We start from the raw sequence: 20,189 nt of genomic DNA, 5'->3' as shown, positions 1-20,189 counted from the left end.
TTGCGGGTCATCGATCGTTTTGCATGAAAAATTGAACGTTCTCGCATGAACAATAATTTACTCTAAATGTTGTTTATATCTCTTCCCGCAGTGAATAAACACGTTTTAAGCCCTCGAAGTGAGCATTTGGGTCCTTTTAAGTCACTTTTACCCATGAGCCAAATCTTGAGTTTTGGCTCCCTAGAAGCATGAAAATGACTATAAAGATGCTCGTTTTAGCTCCAAAAGTGATGATCCACCTCTGAAAGTAAAAATTAGTTGAAAGATGAACATTTTCAAAACGGACCATTTTGGTCATCTCAGAGCAATTTCATCAGGTTGCGGGTCAACGATCGTTTTGCATGAAAAATTGAACGTTCTCGCATAAACATTATTTTACTCTAAATGTTGTTTATATCTCTTCCCGCAGTGAATAAACATGTTTAAGCCCTCAAAGTGAGCATTTGGGCCTTTTTAAGTCACTTTTTACCATGAGCCAAATCTTGAGTTTTGGCTCCCTAGAAGCATGAAAATGACAATAAAGATGCTCATTTTATCTCCAAAAGTGATGATACACCTCTGAGAGTCAAAATTAGTTGAAAGATGAACATTTTCAAAACGGACTATTTTGGTCATCTCAGAGCAATTTCATCAGGTCGCGGGTCATCGATCGTTTTGCATGAAAAATTGAACGTTCTTGCATGAACATTAATTTACTCTAAATGTTGTTTATATCTCTTCCCGCAGTGAATAAACATGTTTTAAGCCCTCGAAGAGAGCATTTGGGTCCTTTTAATTCACTTTTAACCATGAGCCAAATCTTGAGTTTTGGCTCCTTAGAAGCATGAAAATGACGATAAAGATGCTCATTTTATCTCCAAAAGTGATGATCCACCTCTGAAAGTCAGAATTAGTTGAAAGATGGAAGGTTTTAAAACGGACCATTTTGGTCATCTCAGAGCAATTTCATCAGGTCGCGAGTCATCGATCGTTTTGCATGAAAAATTGAACGTTCTCGCATGAACATTAATTTACTCTAAATGTTGTTTATATCTCTTCCCGCAGTGAATAAACACGTTTTAAGCCCTCAAAGTGAGCATTTGGGCCTTTTTAAGTCACTTTTAACCATGAGCCAAATCTTGAGTTTTGGCTCCCTAGAAGCATGAAAATGACGACAAAGATGCTAATTTTATTTTCAAAAGTGATGATCCACCTCTGAGAGTCAAAATTAGTTGAAAGATGAACATTTTCAAAACGGACTATTTTGGTCATCTCAGAGCAATTTCATCAGGTCGCGGGGTCATCGATCGTTTTGCATGAAAAATTGAACGTTCTTGCATGAACATTAATTTACTCTAAATGTTGTTTATATCTCTTCCCGCAGTGAATAAACACGTTTTAAGCCCTCGAAGTGAGCATTTGGGCCTTTTTAGGTCACTTTTAACCATGAGCCAAATCTTGAGTTTTGGCTCCCTAGAAGCATGAAAATGACGATAAAGATGCTCATTTTATCTCCAAAAGTGATGATACACCTCTGAGAGTCAAAATTAGTTGAAAGAGGAACATTTTCAAAACGGACTATTTTGGTCATCTCAGAGCAATTTCATCAGGTCGCTGGTCATCGATCGTTTTGCATGAAAAATTGAACGTTCTTGCATGAACATTAATTTACTCTAAATGTTGTTTATATCTCTTCCCGCAGTGAATAAACACGTTTTAAGCCCTCGAAGTGAGCATTTGGGTCCTTTTAATTCACTTTTAACCATGAGCCAAATCTTGAGTTTTGGCTCCTTAGAAGCATGAAAATGACGATAAAGATGCTCATTTTATCTCCAAAAGTGATGATCCACCTCTGAAAGTCAGAATTAGTTGAAAGATGGACATTTTCAAAATGGACCATTTTGGTCATCTCAGAGCAATTTCATCAGGTCGCGGGTCAACGATCGTTTTGCATGAAAAATTGAACGTTCTCGCATGTACATTAATTTACTCTAAATGTTGTTTATATCTCTTCCCGCAGTGAATAAACACGTTTTAAGCCCTCAAAGTGAGCATTTGGGTCCTTTTAAGTCACTTTTACCCATGAGCCAAATCTTGTGTTTTGGCTCCCTAGAAGCATGAAAATGACTATAAAGATGCTCATTTTAACTCCAAAAGTGATGATCCACCTCTGAGAGTAAAAATTAGTTGAAAGATGAACATTTTCAAAACGGACCATTTTGGTCATCTCAGAGCAATTTCATCAGGTCGCGGGTCAACTATCGTTTTGCATGAAAAATTGAACGTTCTCGCATGAACATTATTTTACTCTAAATGTTGTTTATATCTCTTCCCGCAGTGAATAAACACGTTTTAAGCCCTCGAAGTGAGCATTTGGGCCTTTTTAAGTTACTTTTAACCATGAGCCAAATCTTGAGTTTTGGCTCCCTAGAAGCATGAAAATGACGATAAAGATGCTCATTTTATCTTCAAAAGTGATGATCCACCTCTGAGAGTCAAAATTAGTTGAAAGATGAAAATTTTCAAAATTGGACCATTTTGGTCATCTCGGAGCAATTTCATCAGGTCGCGGGTCATCGATCGTTTTGCATGAAAAATTGAACGTTCTTGCATGAACATTAATTTACTCTAAATGTTGTTTATATCTCTTCCTGCATTGAATAAACACGTTTTAAGCCCTCAAAGTGAGCATTTGGGCCTTTTTAAGTCACTTTTAACCATGAGCCAAATCTTGAGTTTTGGCTCCCTAGAAGCATGAAAATGAAGATAAAGATGCTCATTTTATATCCAAAAGTGATGATCCACCTCTGAGAGTCAAAATGAGTTGAAAGATGAAAATTTTCAAAACGGACCATTTTGGTCATCTCGGAGCAATTTCATCAGGTCGCGGGTCATCGATCGTTTTGCATGAAAAATTGAACGTTCTTGCATGAACATTAATTTACTCTAAATGTTGTTTATATTTCTTCCCGCAGTGAATAAACATGTTTTAAGCCCTCGAAGTGAGCATTTGGGTCCTTTTAATTCACTTTTAACCATGAGCCAAATCTTGTGTTTTGGCTCCTTAGAAGCATGAAAATGACTATAAAGATGCTCATTTTAGCTCCAAAAGTGATGATCCACCTCTGAGAGTAAAAATTAGTTGAAAGATGAACATTTTCAAAACGGACCATTTTGGTCATCTCAGAGCAATTTCATCAGGTCGCGGGTCAACGATCGTTTTGCATGAAAAATTGAACGTTCTCGCATGAACATTATTTTACTCTAAATGTTGTTTATATCTCTTCCCGCAGTGAATAAACACGTTTTAAGCCCTCGAAGTGAGCATTTGGGCCTTTTTAAGTCACTTTTAACCATGAGCCAAATCTTGAGTTTTGGCTCCCTAGAAGCATGAAAATGACGATAAAGATGCTCATTTTATCTCCAAAAGTGATGATCCACCTCTGAGAGTCAAAATTAGTTGAAAGATGAAAATTTTCAAAACGGACCATTTTGGTCATCTCAGAGCAATTTCATCAGGTCGCGGGTCATCGATCGTTTTGCATGAAAAATTGAACGTTCTTGCATGAACATTAATTTACTCTAAATGTTGTTTATATCTCTTCCTGCATTGAATAAACACGTTTTAAGCCCTCAAAGTGAGCATTTGGGCCTTTTTAAGTCACTTTTAACCATGAGCCAAATCTTGAGTTTTGGCTCCCTAGAAGCATGAAAATGACGATAAAGATGCTCATTTTATCTCCAAAAGTGGTGATACACCTCTGAGAGTCAAAATTAGTTGAAAGAGGAACATTTTCAAAACGGACTATTTTGGTCATCTCAGAGCAATTTCATCAGGTCGCTGGTCATCGATCGTTTTGCATGAAAAATTGAACGTTCTTGCATGAACATTAATTTACTCTAAATGTTGTTTATATCTCTTCCCGCAGTGAATAAACACGTTTTAAGCCCTCAAAGTGAGCATTTGGGTCCTTTTAAGTCACTTTTACCCATAAGCCAAATCTTGTGTTTTGGCTCCCTAGAAGCATGAAAATGACTATAAAGATGCTAATTTTAGCTCCAAAAGTGATGATCCACCTCTGAGAGTCAAAATTAGTTGAAAGATGAAAATTTTCAAAACGGACCATTTTGGTCATCTCGGAGCAATTTCATCAGGTCGCGGGTCATCGATCGTTTTGCATGAAAAATTGAACGTTCTTGCATGAACATTAATTTACCTTAAATGTTGTTTATATCTCTTCCTGCATTGAATAAACACGTTTTAAGCCCTCAAAGTGAGCATTTGGGCCTTTTTAAGTCACTTTTAACCATGAGCCAAATCTTGAGTTTTGGCTCCCTAGAGGTATGAAAATGACGATAAAGATGCTCATTTTATCTCCAAAAGTGATGATCCACCTCTGAGAGTCAAAATTAGTTGAAAGATGAACATTTTCAAAACGGACCATTTTGGTCATCTCGGAGCAATTTCATCAGGTCGCGGGTCATCGATCGTTTTGCATGAAAAATTGAACGTTCTTGCATGAACATTAATTTACTCTAAATGTTGTTTATATCTCTTCCCGCAGTGAATAAACACGTTTTAAGCTTTCGAAGTGAGCATTTGGGTCCTTTTAATTCACTTTTAACCATGAGCCAAATCTTGAGTTTTGGCTCCTTAGAAGCATGAAAATGACGATAAAGATGCTCATGTTATCTCCAAAAGTGATGATCCACTTCTGAAAGTCAGAATTAGTTGAAAGATGGAAGGTTTTAAAACGGACCATTTGGTCATCTCAGAGCAATTTCATCAGGTCGCGGGTCATCGATCGTTTTGCATGAAAAATTGAACGTTCTCGCATGAACAATAATTTACTCTAAATGTTGTTTATATCTCTTCCCGCAGTGAATAAACACGTTTTAAGCCCTCGAAGTGAGCATTTGGGTCCTTTTAAGTCACTTTTACCCATGAGCCAAATCTTGAGTTTTGGCTCCCTAGAAGCATGAAAATGACTATAAAGATGCTCGTTTTAGCTCCAAAAGTGATGATCCACCTCTGAAAGTAAAAATTAGTTGAAAGATGAACATTTTCAAAACGGACCATTTTGGTCATCTCAGAGCAATTTCATCAGGTTGCGGGTCAACGATCGTTTTGCATGAAAAATTGAACGTTCTCGCATAAACATTATTTTACTCTAAATGTTGTTTATATCTCTTCCCGCAGTGAATAAACATGTTTAAGCCCTCAAAGTGAGCATTTGGGCCTTTTTAAGTCACTTTTTACCATGAGCCAAATCTTGAGTTTTGGCTCCCTAGAAGCATGAAAATGACAATAAAGATGCTCATTTTATCTCCAAAAGTGATGATACACCTCTGAGAGTCAAAATTAGTTGAAAGATGAACATTTTCAAAACGGACTATTTTGGTCATCTCAGAGCAATTTCATCAGGTCGCGGGTCATCGATCGTTTTGCATGAAAAATTGAACGTTCTTGCATGAACATTAATTTACTCTAAATGTTGTTTATATCTCTTCCCGCAGTGAATAAACATGTTTTAAGCCCTCGAAGAGAGCATTTGGGTCCTTTTAATTCACTTTTAACCATGAGCCAAATCTTGAGTTTTGGCTCCTTAGAAGCATGAAAATGACGATAAAGATGCTCATTTTATCTCCAAAAGTGATGATCCACCTCTGAAAGTCAGAATTAGTTGAAAGATGGAAGGTTTTAAAACGGACCATTTTGGTCATCTCAGAGCAATTTCATCAGGTCGCGAGTCATCGATCGTTTTGCATGAAAAATTGAACGTTCTCGCATGAACATTAATTTACTCTAAATGTTGTTTATATCTCTTCCCGCAGTGAATAAACACGTTTTAAGCCCTCAAAGTGAGCATTTGGGCCTTTTTAAGTCACTTTTAACCATGAGCCAAATCTTGAGTTTTGGCTCCCTAGAAGCATGAAAATGACGACAAAGATGCTAATTTTATTTTCAAAAGTGATGATCCACCTCTGAGAGTCAAAATTAGTTGAAAGATGAACATTTTCAAAACGGACTATTTTGGTCATCTCAGAGCAATTTCATCAGGTCGCGGGGTCATCGATCGTTTTGCATGAAAAATTGAACGTTCTTGCATGAACATTAATTTACTCTAAATGTTGTTTATATCTCTTCCCGCAGTGAATAAACACGTTTTAAGCCCTCGAAGTGAGCATTTGGGCCTTTTTAGGTCACTTTTAACCATGAGCCAAATCTTGAGTTTTGGCTCCCTAGAAGCATGAAAATGACGATAAAGATGCTCATTTTATCTCCAAAAGTGATGATACACCTCTGAGAGTCAAAATTAGTTGAAAGAGGAACATTTTCAAAACGGACTATTTTGGTCATCTCAGAGCAATTTCATCAGGTCGCTGGTCATCGATCGTTTTGCATGAAAAATTGAACGTTCTTGCATGAACATTAATTTACTCTAAATGTTGTTTATATCTCTTCCCGCAGTGAATAAACACGTTTTAAGCCCTCGAAGTGAGCATTTGGGTCCTTTTAATTCACTTTTAACCATGAGCCAAATCTTGAGTTTTGGCTCCTTAGAAGCATGAAAATGACGATAAAGATGCTCATTTTATCTCCAAAAGTGATGATCCACCTCTGAAAGTCAGAATTAGTTGAAAGATGGACATTTTCAAAATGGACCATTTTGGTCATCTCAGAGCAATTTCATCAGGTCGCGGGTCAACGATCGTTTTGCATGAAAAATTGAACGTTCTCGCATGTACATTAATTTACTCTAAATGTTGTTTATATCTCTTCCCGCAGTGAATAAACACGTTTTAAGCCCTCAAAGTGAGCATTTGGGTCCTTTTAAGTCACTTTTACCCATGAGCCAAATCTTGTGTTTTGGCTCCCTAGAAGCATGAAAATGACTATAAAGATGCTCATTTTAACTCCAAAAGTGATGATCCACCTCTGAGAGTAAAAATTAGTTGAAAGATGAACATTTTCAAAACGGACCATTTTGGTCATCTCAGAGCAATTTCATCAGGTCGCGGGTCAACTATCGTTTTGCATGAAAAATTGAACGTTCTCGCATGAACATTATTTTACTCTAAATGTTGTTTATATCTCTTCCCGCAGTGAATAAACACGTTTTAAGCCCTCGAAGTGAGCATTTGGGCCTTTTTAAGTTACTTTTAACCATGAGCCAAATCTTGAGTTTTGGCTCCCTAGAAGCATGAAAATGACGATAAAGATGCTCATTTTATCTTCAAAAGTGATGATCCACCTCTGAGAGTCAAAATTAGTTGAAAGATGAAAATTTTCAAAATTGGACCATTTTGGTCATCTCGGAGCAATTTCATCAGGTCGCGGGTCATCGATCGTTTTGCATGAAAAATTGAACGTTCTTGCATGAACATTAATTTACTCTAAATGTTGTTTATATCTCTTCCTGCATTGAATAAACACGTTTTAAGCCCTCAAAGTGAGCATTTGGGCCTTTTTAAGTCACTTTTAACCATGAGCCAAATCTTGAGTTTTGGCTCCCTAGAAGTATGAAAATGACGATAAAGATGCTCATTTTATCTCCAAAAGTGATGATCCACCTCTGAGAGTCAAAATTAGTTGAAAGATGAACATTTTCAAAACGGACTATTTCGGTCATCTCAGAGCAATTTCATCAGGTCGCGGGTCATCGATCGTTTTGCATGAAAAATTGAACGTTCTTGCATGAACATTAATTTACTCTAAATGTTGTTTATATCTCTTCCCGCAGTGAATAAACACGTTTTAAGCCCTCGAAGTGAGCATTTGGGTCCTTTTAATTCACTTTTAACCATGAGCCAAATCTTGAGGTTTGGCTCCTTAGAAGCATGAAAATGACGATAAAGATGCTTATGTTATCTCCAAAAGTGATGATCCACTTCTGAAAGTCAGAATTAGTTGAAAGATGGAAGGTTTTAAAACGGACCATTTGGTCATCTCAGAGCAATTTCATCAGGTCGCGGGTCATCGATCGTTTTGCATGAAAAATTGAACGTTCTCGCATGAACAATAATTTACTCTAAATGTTGTTTATATCTCTTCCCGCAGTGAATAAACACGTTTTAAGCCCTCGAAGTGAGCATTTGGGTCCTTTTAAGTCACTTTTACCCATGAGCCAAATCTTGAGTTTTGGCTCCCTAGAAGCATGAAAATGACTATAAAGATGCTCGTTTTAGCTCCAAAAGTGATGATCCACCTCTGAGAGTAAAAATTAGTTGAAAGATGAACATTTTCAAAACGGACCATTTTGGTCATCTCAGAGCAATTTCATCAGGTCGCGGGTCAACAATCGTTTTGCATGAAAAATTGAACGTTCTCGCATGAACATTATTTTACTCTAAATGTTGTTTATATCTCTTCCCGCAGTGAATAAACACGTTTAAGCCCTCGAAGTGAGCATTTGGGCCTTTTTAAGTCACTTTTTACCATGAGCCAAATCTTGAGTTTTGGCTCCCTAGAAGCATGAAAATGACAATAAAGATGCTCATTTTATCTCCAAAAGTGATGATACACCTCTGAGAGTCAAAATTAGTTGAAAGATGAACATTTTCAAAACTGACTATTTTGGTCATCTCAGAGCAATTTCATCAGGTCGCGGGTCAACGATCGTTTTGCATGAAAAATTGAACGTTCTTGCATGAACATTAATTTACTCTAAATGTTGTTTATATCTCTTCCCGCAGTGAATAAACACGTTTTAAGCCCTCGAAGTGAGCATTTGGGCCTTTTTAAGTCACTTTTAACCATGAGCCAAATCTTGAGTTTGGGCTCCCTAGAAGCATGAAAATGACGATAAAGATGCTCATTTTATCTCCAAAAGTGATGATCCACCTCTGAGAGTCAAAATTAGTTAAAAGATGAAAATTTTCAAAACGGACCATTTTGGTCATCTCGGAGCAATTTCATCAGGTCGCGGGTCATCGATCGTTTTGCATGAAAAATTGAACGTTCTTGCATGAACATTAATTTACTCTAAATGTTGTTTATATCTCTTCCCGCAGTGAATAAACACGTTTTAAGCCCTCGAAGTGAGCATTTGGGCCTTTTTAAGTCACTTTTAACCATGAGCCAAATCTTGAGTTTTGGCTCCCTAGAAGCATGAAAATGACGATAAAGATGCTCATTTTATCTCCAAAAGTGATGATCCACCTCTGAGAGTCAAAATTAGTTGAAAGATGAAAATTTTCAAAATGGACCATTTTGGTCATCTCGGAGCAATTTCATCAGGTCGCGGGTCATCGATCGTTTTGCATGAAAAATTGAACGTTCTTGCATGAACATTAATTTACTCTAAATGTTGTTTATATCTCTTCCTGCATTGAATAAACACGTTTTAAGCCCTCAAAGTGAGCATTTGGGCCTTTTTAAGTCACTTTTAACCATGAGCCAAATCTTGAGTTTTGGCTCCCTAGAAGTATGAAAATGACGATAAAGATGCTCATTTTATCTCCAAAAGTGATGATCCACCTCTGAGAGTCAAAATTAGTTGAAAGATGAACATTTTCAAAACGGACTATTTCGGTCATCTCAGAGCAATTTCATCAGGTCGCGGGTCATCGATCGTTTTGCATGAAAAATTGAACGTTCTTGCATGAACATTAATTTACTCTAAATGTTGTTTATATCTCTTCCCGCAGTGAATAAACACGTTTTAAGCCCTCGAAGTGAGCATTTGGGTCCTTTTAATTCACTTTTAACCATGAGACAAATCTTGAGTTTTGGCTCCTTAGAAGCATGAAAATGACGATAATGATGCTCATGTTATCTCCAAAAGTGATGATCCACTTCTGAAAGTCAGAATTAGTTGAAAGATGGAAGGTTTTAAAACGGACCATTTGGTCATCTCAGAGCAATTTCATCAGGTCGCGGGTCATCGATCGTTTTGCATGAAAAATTGAACGTTCTCGCATGAACAATAATTTACTCTAAATGTTGTTTATATCTCTTCCCGCAGTGAATAAACACGTTTTAAGCCCTCGAAGTGAGCATTTGGGTCCTTTTAAGTCACTTTTACCCATGAGCCAAATCTTGAGTTTTGGCTCCCTAGAAGCATGAAAATGACTATAAAGATGCTCGTTTTAGCTCCAAAAGTGATGATCCACCTCTGAGAGTAAAAATTAGTTGAAAGATGAACATTTTCAAAACGGACCATTTTGGTCATCTCAGAGCAATTTCATCAGGTCGCGGGTCAACGATCGTTTTGCATGAAAAATTGAACGTTCTCGCATGAACATTATTTTACTCTAAATGTTGTTTATATCTCTTCCCGCAGTGAATAAACACGTTTAAGCCCTCGAAGTGAGCATTTGGGCCTTTTTAAGTCACTTTTTACCATGAGCCAAATCTTGAGTTTTGGCTCCCTAGAAGCATGAAAATGACAATAAAGATGCTCATTTTATCTCCAAAAGTGATGATACACCTCTGAGAGTCAAAATTAGTTGAAAGATGAACATTTTCAAAACTGACTATTTTGGTCATCTCAGAGCAATTTCATCAGGTCGCGGGTCAACGATCGTTTTGCATGAAAAATTGAACGTTCTTGCATGAACATTAATTTACTCTAAATGTTGTTTATATCTCTTCCCGCAGTGAATAAACACGTTTTAAGCCCTCGAAGTGAGCATTTGGGCCTTTTTAAGTCACTTTTAACCATGAGCCAAATCTTGAGTTTGGGCTCCCTAGAAGCATGAAAATGACGATAAAGATGCTCATTTTATCTCCAAAAGTGATGATCCACCTCTGAGAGTCAAAATTAGTTAAAAGATGAACATTTTCAAAACGGACCATTTTGGTCATCTCGGAGCAATTTCATCAGGTCGCGGGTCATCGATCGTTTTGCATGAAAAATTGAACGTTCTTGCATGAACATTAATTTACTCTAAATGTTGTTTATATCTCTTCCCGCAGTGAATAAACACGTTTTAAGCCCTCGAAGTGAGCATTTGGGCCTTTTTAAGTCACTTTTAACCATGAGCCAAATCTTGAGTTTTGGCTCCCTAGAAGCATGAAAATGACGATAAAGATGCTCATTTTATCTCCAAAAGTGATGATCCACCTCTGAGAGTCAAAATTAGTTGAAAGATGAAAATTTTCAAAATGGACCATTTTGGTCATCTCGGAGCAATTTCATCAGGTCGCGGGTCATCGATCGTTTTGCATGAAAAATTGAACGTTCTTGCATGAACATTAATTTACTCTAAATGTTGTTTATATCTCTTCCTGCATTGAATAAACACGTTTTAAGCCCTCAAAGTGAGCATTTGGGCCTTTTTAAGTCACTTTTAACCATGAGCCAAATCTTGAGTTTTGGCTCCCTAGAAGTATGAAAATGACGATAAAGATGCTCATTTTATCTCCAAAAGTGATGATCCACCTCTGAGAGTCAAAATTAGTTGAAAGATGAACATTTTCAAAACTGACTATTTCGGTCATCTCAGAGCAATTTCATCAGGTCGCGGGTCATCGATCGTTTTGCATGAAAAATTGAACGTTCTTGCATGAACATTAATTTACTCTAAATGTTGTTTATATCTCTTCCCGCAGTGAATAAACACGTTTTAAGCCCTCGAAGTGAGCATTTGGGTCCTTTTAATTCACTTTTAACCATGAGACAGATCTTGAGTTTTGGCTCCTTAGAAGCATGAAAATGACGATAATGATGCTCATGTTATCTCCAAAAGTGATGATCCACTTCTGAAAGTCAAAATTAGTTGAAAGATGGAAGGTTTTAAAACGGACCATTTGGTCATCTCAGAGCAATTTCATCAGGTCGCGGGTCATCGATCGTTTTGCATGAAAAATTGAACGTTCTCGCATGAACAATAATTTACTCTAAATGTTGTTTATATCTCTTCCCGCAGTGAATAAACACGTTTTAAGCCCTCGAAGTGAGCATTTGGGTCCTTTTAAGTCACTTTTACCCATGAGCCAAATCTTATGTTTTGGCTCCCTAGAAGCATGAAAATGACTATAAAGATGCTCGTTTTAGCTCCAAAAGTGATGATCCACCTCTGAGAGTAAAAATTAGTTGAAAGATGAACATTTTCAAAACGGACCATTTTGGTCATCTCAGAGCAATTTCATCAGGTCGCGGGTCAACGATCGTTTTGCATGAAAAATTGAACGTTCTCGCATGAACATTATTTTACTCTAAATGTTGTTTATATCTCTTCCCGCAGTGAATAAACACGTTTAAGCCCTCGAAGTGAGCATTTGGGCCTTTTTAAGTCACTTTTTACCATGAGCCAAATCTTGAGTTTTGGCTCCCTAGAAGCATGAAAATGACAATAAAGATGCTCATTTTATCTCCAAAAGTGATGATACACCTCTGAGAGTCAAAATTAGTTGAAAGATGAACATTTTCAAAACTGACTATTTTGGTCATCTCAGAGCAATTTCATCAGGTCGCGGGTCAACGATCGTTTTGCATGAAAAATTGAACGTTCTTGCATGAACATTAATTTACTCTAAATGTTGTTTATATCTCTTCCCGCAGTGAATAAACACGTTTTAAGCCCTCGAAGTGAGCATTTGGGCCTTTTTAAGTCACTTTTAACCATGAGCCAAATCTTGAGTTTGGGCTCCCTAGAAGCATGAAAATGACGATAAAGATGCTCATTTTATCTCCAAAAGTGATGATCCACCTCTGAGAGTCAAAATTAGTTAAAAGATGAACATTTTCAAAACGGACCATTTTGGTCATCTCGGAGCAATTTCATCAGGTCGCGGGTCATCGATCGTTTTGCATGAAAAATTGAACGTTCTTGCATGAACATTAATTTACTCTAAATGTTGTTTATATCTCTTCCCGCAGTGAATAAACACGTTTTAAGCCCTCGAAGTGAGCATTTGGGCCTTTTTAAGTCACTTTTAACCATGAGCCAAATCTTGAGTTTTGGCTCCCTAGAAGCATGAAAATGACGATAAAGATGCTAATTTTATCTCCAAAAGTGATGATCCACCTCTGAGAGTCAAAATTAGTTGAAAGATGAAAATTTTCAAAATGGACCATTTTGGTCATCTCGGAGCAATTTCATCAGGTCGCGGGTCATCGATCGTTTTGCATGAAAAATTGAACGTTCTTGCATGAACATTAATTTACTCTAAATGTTGTTTATATCTCTTCCTGCATTGAATAAACACGTTTTAAGACCTCAAAGTGAGCATTGGGGCCTTTTTAAGTCACTTTTAACCATGAGCCAAATCTTGAGTTTTGGCTCCCTAGAAGTATGAAAATGACGATAAAGATGCTCATTTTATCTCCAAAAGTGATGATCCACCTCTGAGAGTCAAAATTAGTTGAAAGATGAACATTTTCAAAACTGACTATTTCGGTCATCTCAGAGCAATTTCATCAGGTCGCGGGTCATCGATCGTTTTGCATGAAAAATTGAACGTTCTTGCATGAACATTAATTTACTCTAAATGTTGTTTATATCTCTTCCCGCAGTGAATAAACACGTTTTAAGCCCTCGAAGTGAGCATTTGGGTCCTTTTAATTCACTTTTAACCATGAGACAGATCTTGAGTTTTGGCTCCTTAGAAGCATGAAAATGACGATAATGATGCTCATGTTATCTCCAAAAGTGATGATCCACTTCTGAAAGTCAAAATTAGTTGAAAGATGGAAGGTTTTAAAACGGACCATTTGGTCATCTCAGAGCAATTTCATCAGGTCGCGGGTCATCGATCGTTTTGCATGAAAAATTGAACGTTCTCGCATGAACAATAATTTACTCTAAATGTTGTTTATATCTCTTCCCGCAGTGAATAAACACGTTTTAAGCCCTCGAAGTGAGCATTTGGGTCCTTTTAAGTCACTTTTACCCATGAGCCAAATCTTATGTTTTGGCTCCCTAGAAGCATGAAAATGACTATAAAGATGCTCGTTTTAGCTCCAAAAGTGATGATCCACCTCTGAGAGTAAAAATTAGTTGAAAGATGAACATTTTCAAAACGGACCATTTTGGTCATCTCAGAGCAATTTCATCAGGTCGCGGGTCAACGATCGTTTTGCATGAAAAATTGAACGTTCTCGCATGAACATTATTTTACTCTAAATGTTGTTTATATCTCTTCCCGCAGTGAATAAACACGTTTAAGCCCTCGAAGTGAGCATTTGGGCCTTTTTAAGTCACTTTTTACCATGAGCCAAATCTTGAGTTTTGGCTCCCTAGAAGCATGAAAATGACAATAAAGATGCTCATTTTATCTCCAAAAGTGATGATACACCTCTGAGAGTCAAAATTAGTTGAAAGATGAACATTTTCAAAACTGACTATTTTGGTCATCTCAGAGCAATTTCATCAGGTCGCGGGTCAACGATCGTTTTGCATGAAAAATTGAACGTTCTTGCATGAACATTAATTTACTCTAAATGTTGTTTATATCTCTTCCCGCAGTGAATAAACACGTTTTAAGCCCTCGAAGTGAGCATTTGTGCCTTTTTAAGTCACTTTTAACCATGAGCCAAATCTTGAGTTTGGGCTCCCTAGAAGCATGAAAATGACGATAAAGATGCTCATTTTATCTCCAAAAGTGATGATCCACCTCTGAGAGTCAAAATTAGTTAAAAGATGAACATTTTCAAAACGGACCATTTTGGTCATCTCGGAGCAATTTCATCAGGTCGCGGGTCATCGATCGTTTTGCATGAAAAATTGAACGTTCTTGCATGAACATTAATTTACTCTAAATGTTGTTTATATCTCTTCCCGCAGTGAATAAACACGTTTTAAGCCCTCGAAGTGAGCATTTGGGCCTTTTTAAGTCACTTTTAACCATGAGCCAAATCTTGAGTTTTGGCTCCCTAGAAGCATGAAAATGACGATAAAGATGCTCATTTTATCTCCAAAAGTGATGATCCACCTCTGAGAGTCAAAATTAGTTGAAAGATGAAAATTTTCAAAATGGACCATTTTGGTCATCTCGGAGCAATTTCATCAGGTCGCGGGTCATCGATCGTTTTGCATGAAAAATTGAACGTTCTTGCATGAACATTAATTTACTCTAAATGTTGTTTATATCTCTTCCTGCATTGAATAAACACGTTTTAAGTTCTCAAAGTGAGCATTTGGGCCTTTTTAAGTCACTTTTAACCATGAGCCAAATCTTGAGTTTTGGCTCCCTAGAAGTATGAAAATGACGATAAAGATGCTCATTTTATCTCCAAAAGTGATGATCCACCTCTGAGAGTCAAAATTAGTTGAAAGATGAACATTTTCAAAACGGACTATTTCGGTCATCTCAGAGCAATTTCATCAGGTCGCGGGTCATCGATTGTTTTGCATGAAAAATTGAACGTTCTTGCATGAACATTAATTTACTCTAAATGTTGTTTATATCTCTTCCCGCAGTGAATAAACACGTTTTAAGCCCTCGAAGTGAGCATTTGGGTCCTTTTAATTCACTTTTAACCATGAGACAAATCTTGAGTTTTGGCTCCTTAGAAGCATGAAAATGACGATAATGATGCTCATGTTATCTCCAAAAGTGATGATCCACTTCTGAAAGTCAGAATTAGTTGAAAGATGGAAGGTTTTAAAACGGACCATTTGGTCATCTCAGAGCAATTTCATCAGGTCGCGGGTCATCGATCGTTTTGCATGAAAAATTGAACGTTCTCGCATGAACAATAATTTACTCTAAATGTTGTTTATATCTCTTCCCGCAGTGAATAAACACGTTTTAAGCCCTCGAAGTGAGCATTTGGGTCCTTTTAAGTCACTTTTAACCATGAGCCAAATCTTGAGTTTTGGCTCCCTAGAAGCATGAAAATGACGATAAAGATGCTCATTTTATCTCCAAAAGTGATGATCCACCTCTGAGAGTCAAAATTAGTTGAAAGATGAAAATTTTCAAAATGGACCATTTTGGTCATCTCGGAGCAATTTCATCAGGTCGCGGGTCATCGATCGTTTTGCATGAAAAATTGAACGTTCTTGCATGAACATTAATTTACTCTAAATGTTGTTTATATCTCTTCCTGCATTGAATAAACACGTTTTAAGCCCTCAAAGTGAGCATTTGGGCCTTTTTAAGTCACTTTTAACCATGAGCCAAATCTTGAGTTTTGGCTCCCTAGAAGTATGAAAATGACGATAAAGATGCTCATTTTATCTCCAAAAGTGATGATCCACCTCTGAGAGTCAAAATTAGTTGAAAGATGAACATTTTCAAAACTGACTATTTCGGTCATCTCAGAGCAATTTCATCAGGTCGCGGGTCATCGATCGTTTTGCATGAAAAATTGAACGTTCTTGCATGAACATTAATTTACTCTAAATGTTGTTTATATCTCTTCCCGCAGTGAATAAACACGTTTTAAGCCCTCGAAGTGAGCATTTGGGTCCTTTTAATTCACTTTTAACCATGAGACAGATCTTGAGTTTTGGCTCCTTAGAAGCATGAAAATGACGATAATGATGCTCATGTTATCTCCAAAAGTGATGATCCACTTCTGAAAGTCAGAATTAGTTGAAAGATGGAAGGTTTTAAAACGGACCATTTGGTCATCTCAGAGCAATTTCATCAGGTCGCGGGTCATCGATCGTTTTGCATGAAAAATTGAACGTTCTCGCATGAACAATAATTTACTCTAAATGTTGTTTATATCTCTTCCCGCAGTGAATAAACACGTTTTAAGCCCTCGAAGTGAGCATTTGGGTCCTTTTAAGTCACTTTTACCCATGAGCCAAATCTTGAGTTTTGGCTCCCTAGAAGCATGAAAATGACTATAAAGATGCTCGTTTTAGCTCCAAAAGTGATGATCCACCTCTGAGAGTAAAAATTAGTTGAAAGATGAACATTTTCAAAACGGACCATTTTGGTCATCTCAGAGCAATTTCATCAGGTCGCGGGTCAACGATCGTTTTGCATGAAAAATTGAACGTTCTCGCATGAACATTATTTTACTCTAAATGTTGTTTATATCTCTTCCCGCAGTGAATAAACACGTTTAAGCCCTCGAAGTGAGCATTTGGGCCTTTTTAAGTCACTTTTTACCATGAGCCAAATCTTGAGTTTTGGCTCCCTAGAAGCATGAAAATGACAATAAAGATGCTCATTTTATCTCCAAAAGTGATGATACACCTCTGAGAGTCAAAATTAGTTGAAAGATGAACATTTTCAAAACTGACTATTTTGGTCATCTCAGAGCAATTTCATCAGGTCGCGGGTCAACGATCGTTTTGCATGAAAAATTGAACGTTCTTGCATGAACATTAATTTACTCTAAATGTTGTTTATATCTCTTCCCGCAGTGAATAAACACGTTTTAAGCCCTCGAAGTGAGCATTTGTGCCTTTTTAAGTCACTTTTAACCATGAGCCAAATCTTGAGTTTGGGCTCCCTAGAAGCATGAAAATGACGATAAAGATGCTCATTTTATCTCCAAAAGTGATGATCCACCTCTGAGAGTCAAAATTAGTTAAAAGATGAACATTTTCAAAACGGACCATTTTGGTCATCTCGGAGCAATTTCATCTGGTCGCGGGTCATCGATCGTTTTGCATGAAAAATTGAACGTTCTTTCATGAACATTAATTTACTCTAAATGTTGTTTATATCTCTTCCCGCAGTGAATAAACACGTTTTAAGCCCTCGAAGTGAGCATTTGGGCCTTTTTAAGTCACTTTTAACCATGAGCCAAATCTTGAGTTTTGGCTCCCTAGAAGCATGAAAATGACGATAAAGATGCTCATTTTATCTCCAAAAGTGATGATCCACCTCTGAGAGTCAAAATTAGTTGAAAGATGAAAATTTTCAAAATGGACCATTTTGGTCATCTCGGAGCAATTTCATCAGGTCGCGGGTCATCGATCGTTTTGCATGAAAAATTGAACGTTCTTGCATGAACATTAATTTACTCTAAATGTTGTTTATATCTCTTCCTGCATTGAATAAACACGTTTTAAGCCCTCAAAGTGAGCATTTGGGCCTTTTTAAGTCACTTTTAACCATGAGCCAAATCTTGAGTTTTGGCTCCCTAGAAGTATGAAAATGACGATAAAGATGCTCATTTTATCTCCAAAAGTGATGATCCACCTCTGAGAGTCAAAATTAGTTGAAAGATGAACATTTTCAAAACGGACTATTTCGGTCATCTCAGAGCAATTTCATCAGGTCGCGGGTCATCGATTGTTTTGCATGAAAAATTGAACGTTCTTGCATGAACATTAATTTACTCTAAATGTTGTTTATATCTCTTCCCGCAGTGAATAAACACGTTTTAAGCCCTCGAAGTGAGCATTTGGGTCCTTTTAATTCACTTTTAACCATGAGACAAATCTTGAGTTTTGGCTCCTTAGAAGCATGAAAATGACGATAATGATGCTCATGTTATCTCCAAAAGTGATGATCCACTTCTGAAAGTCAGAATTAGTTGAAAGATGGAAGGTTTTAAAACGGACCATTTGGTCATCTCAGAGCAATTTCATCAGGTCGCGGGTCATCGATCGTTTTGCATGAAAAATTGAACGTTCTCGCATGAACAATAATTTACTCTAAATGTTGTTTATATCTCTTCCCGCAGTGAATAAACACGTTTTAAGCCCTCGAAGTGAGCATTTGGGTCCTTTTAAGTCACTTTTACCCATGAGCCAAATCTTGAGTTTTGGCTCCCTAGAAGCATGAAAATGACTATAAAGATGCTCGTTTTAGCTCCAAAAGTGATGATCCACCTCTGAGAGTAAAAATTAGTTGAAAGATGAACATTTTCAAAACGGACCATTTTGGTCATCTCAGAGCAATTTCATCAGGTCGCGGGTCAACGATCGTTTTGCATGAAAAATTGAACGTTCTCGCATGAACATTATTTTACTCTAAATGTTGTTTATATCTCTTCCCGCAGTGAATAAACACGTTTAAGCCCTCGAAGTGAGCATTTGGGCCTTTTTAAGTCACTTTTTACCATGAGCCAAATCTTGAGTTTTGGCTCCCTAGAAGCATGAAAATGACAATAAAGATGCTCATTTTATCTCCAAAAGTGATGATACACCTCTGAGAGTCAAAATTAGTTGAAAGATGAACATTTTCAAAACTGACTATTTTGGTCATCTCAGAGCAATTTCATCAGGTCGCGGGTCAACGATCGTTTTGCATGAAAAATTGAACGTTCTTGCATGAACATTAATTTACTCTAAATGTTGTTTATATCTCTTCCCGCAGTGAATAAACACGTTTTAAGCCCTCGAAGTGAGCATTTGGGCCTTTTTAAGTCACTTTTAACCATGAGCCAAATCTTGAGTTTGGGCTCCCTAGAAGCATGAAAATGACGATAAAGATGCTCATTTTATCTCCAAAAGTGATGATTCACCTCTGAGAGTCAAAATTAGTTAAAAGATGAAAATTTTCAAAACGGACCATTTTGGTCATCTCGGAGCAATTTCATCAGGTCGCGGGTCATCGATCGTTTTGCATGAAAAATTGAACGTTCTTGCATGAACATTAATTTACTCTAAATGTTGTTTATATCTCTTCCCGCAGTGAAGAAACACGTTTTAAGCCCTCAAAGTGAGCATTTGGGTCCTTTTAAGTCACTTTTACCCATGAGCCAAATCTTGTGTTTTGGCTCCCTAGAAGCATGAAAATGACTATAAAGATGCTCATTTTAGCTCCAAAAGTGATGATCCACCTCTGAGAGTAAAAATTAGTTGAAAGATGAACATTTTCAAAACGGACCATTTTGGTCATCTCAGAGCAATTTCATCAGGTCGCGGGTCAACGATCGTTTTGCATGAAAAATTGAACGTTCTCGCATGAACATTATTTTACTCTAAATGTTGTTTATATCTCTTCCCGCAGTGAATAAACACGTTTTAAGCCCTCGAAGTGAGCATTTGGGCCTTTTTAAGTCACTTTTTACCATGAGCCAAATCTTGAGTTTTGGCTCCCTAGAAGCATGAAAATGACGATAAAGATGCTCATTTTATCTCCAAAAGTGATGATCCACCTCTGAGAGTCAAAATGAGTTGAAAGATGAAAATTTTCAAAATGGACCATTTTGGTCATCTCGGAGCAATTTCATCAGGTCGCGGGTCATCGATCGTTTTGCATGAAAAATTGAACGTTCTTGCATGAACATTAATTTACTCTAAATGTTGTTTATATCTCTTCCTGCATTGAATAAACACGTTTTAAGCCCTCAAAGTGAGCATTTGGGTCCTTTTAATTCACTTTTAACCATGAGACAAATCTT

The sequence above is a fragment of the Lissotriton helveticus genome, chromosome 2_1 (assembly GCF_964261635.1).
Source record: "Lissotriton helveticus chromosome 2_1, aLisHel1.1, whole genome shotgun sequence".
Taxonomy (NCBI): domain Eukaryota; kingdom Metazoa; phylum Chordata; class Amphibia; order Caudata; family Salamandridae; genus Lissotriton; species Lissotriton helveticus.
This window is presented reverse-complemented; position numbering follows the sequence as displayed.